The sequence below is a fragment of the Pteropus vampyrus genome, unplaced genomic scaffold, assembly GCF_000151845.1.
Source record: "Pteropus vampyrus isolate Shadow unplaced genomic scaffold, Pvam_2.0 Scaffold399, whole genome shotgun sequence".
NCBI classification, from domain to species: domain Eukaryota; kingdom Metazoa; phylum Chordata; class Mammalia; order Chiroptera; family Pteropodidae; genus Pteropus; species Pteropus vampyrus.
In genome coordinates this window covers 358874-361067 of record NW_011889180.1, presented here as the reverse complement: position 1 = coordinate 361067, position 2194 = coordinate 358874, and the positions used below count along the sequence as shown (strand labels likewise).

General features: G+C 60.4%; 1 protein-coding gene and 1 long non-coding RNA gene across 2 annotated transcripts in view; both read left to right on the top strand.

The window, feature by feature from the left end:
* Positions 1–2194, top strand: part of MTSS1L (MTSS1L, I-BAR domain containing) — a 28300-nt gene that overhangs the window by 3057 nt on the left and 23049 nt on the right. The gene's annotated exons all lie outside the window — the stretch shown is intronic.
* The window catches only part of LOC111731790, a 5975-nt gene that overhangs the window by 1586 nt on the left and 2195 nt on the right, over positions 1–2194 (top strand). The window contains exon 2 of the long non-coding RNA XR_002777319.1: positions 4–2173. This is a non-coding gene — a long non-coding RNA (uncharacterized LOC111731790). The remainder of the gene's footprint in view (positions 1–3; positions 2174–2194) is intronic.

Below are 2194 nucleotides of genomic sequence, written 5' to 3'. Positions count from 1 at the left end.
CAGGTGACATCACAGGCCCAGGAGGAAACACCACTCACCAAGGTACAACCTGCCCCACAGTGCCCAGGCAGGCCCTTCAGAGGGCCGGGGCTTGCTGGGAGGCCAAGGGCTCCCTGTGCTGCCAGGGAAACAGCCCCAGGGGCGGCTGCCAAATCCTCGCCCCCCTCCCCCCCCCAAAGGGGCCTGAAGCTACCCTGGCCTGGGACTGCAGGGCTGGCAGCCCCTGTATGGGGTGCTTCCCCCGAGACTTCCATCCCAGACTCCACCTCCAGCCCTTCTGCCAGACTTCAGAAATCCTGGCCTCCCTCTGCCCTCAGCAACCCCTCCTGCCCTGAGGACACCGTAGCCTTGGCACCAGGATCCCCTCTGGGGACCAAGTAGCCCAGACCACCCTCCTCCAGTCACTGCCAGGGCAGGCTGAGCGTGGGACCTTCCCGCACCCATCTCCCAGTGGCAGCCTCTCCAAAAACACTGCGGAGAGCAGCAGCTTTTGCTCAGAGAGGGCAGGACAGCTCCCCTCCCTCTCCAGCCAATTTGCAAAGAACTTTAGGATGAGACGGAAGGAAACAGGCCCGGATTGTAGCAAGAGATTCAGGCAGGATTTTCTGACATGTGGAGGCAAAATAGGAGAGGTTTCACCTGGGGTGATGCCAAGTACCAATATTCGCCGATCTAGGACACATGCCTGTGTTCTGGCCAGAGACAGAGCAAGGGACGGGGCCACCTGGAGGCCCGTCACCTGGATTTAGGGAGCACCTTCTGGCTCATTTCCTCCATGTCCTGAGCCACAGAAGCAGCAGGGCTTCCATAGAGGAAGGTGGCCAGGTTGAGGAGACTGAGCTTGCCCCAGGAGGCCTCTCCACAGCGCGTCCACAGACCCCACAATGGCCTGCCGCGGCCCTTCTGGAGGCCCGGACCCTGGCCTGGGCGCTGGGGGGAGGGGTCCGCGAGCTGCACCTGGAGCCTGGAGGACACCCACTCAGGGATGGAGAGGGGGCTCTCAGGAGCTCCCCCTGCCTACTGTGCTTCGTTTAACTCAGCTCAGATGGCTACTGGGTGCCAGGCTGCCCACTGAAGCCCAGAACGGGGCGGAGACTTGCCCAAAATGACAGGGCTGGGCTCAGCACCTGTGCTCTGCTTCGGCCCCCACTTGCCCACGCAGCACCTTCAGCAAAGTGAATGGGACCTCCACCCAGCACTGACCTATCCAGAAAATGAGGTCATAATTTTTGCCCACCCTCAAGAGTAGGGAATACCGCCCAGTCACAGAAGCCCTGGCCAGGCTTCTGGCAGGGAGGCCGGGGTCCTGTGTCCTCTTTGTTAGCCAGCATTAACTGCACACTTACCAGGTGCTGGCACAGTGCGCAGCGCATTCCGGGCAGTGCCTCCTCGAATCTCTACACTGACCCTGTCACGGAGCTGCAGTTGCCTTCCTGATCTTACAGACGAGGGGCCCAGGGTCACCTGGAAAGCCCTCTCTCTGGGCTTGTAGCCTGGGTCGCTCACCTGCACAGCCCACATCTGGACCACAGCAACCACCTGGACAGAGTCCCTGAGGGCCAGAGGCCCTTGGCAGCCTCCTCTTCGGTCTCATCCCGTTCACTTAGATACCCTGAGCATGTCGCCTCCCCCCTCTGGAGCAGCCCGCTGCGCTGCGCGGGGGGAAGAGCTGGGTGTCTCTGCCACCCTCCCACCCTTGTTGCCCAGATGCTCATCTCCCTGTAGCCCCAGAAGGAGGGGGTCTCTCTACTCCAGCACGTAGCAACCAGTCAGACAGGGGGTCAGATCCAGACTCTGCCACTCAGTGGCCTTGGGCAAGTCTAACTTTAAGCTCTTAGCTTCAGTTTCCTCGTCTGTAGATTGGGGATGATAACAGTATTCATTTCACAGAGCTGTTGGAAGGATTCGATGCAGTCACACAGTGACAAGGCTCAGCACGGTGCCCGGCCCACCAAAAGCACTTGATCAACAGTAGCAATCACTGTCACTAGTGAGGACTCCCAGGGTCTTAGAGCCTGACAGCCAGGCCATGGCCAGGGTGAGGGCACAGGTCCAGACAAAGACTAAGGACACTTCCCTGGGGCACTGGCTGCTCTGGCCCCTCGAATCCTTGTCTCTGCGGTCCTTCATGAATTACCAGTGGGGGCAGAGTCCCCAGTCCTTAGAGACCGAGGTTCTTGGTCCCTCTGCTGAG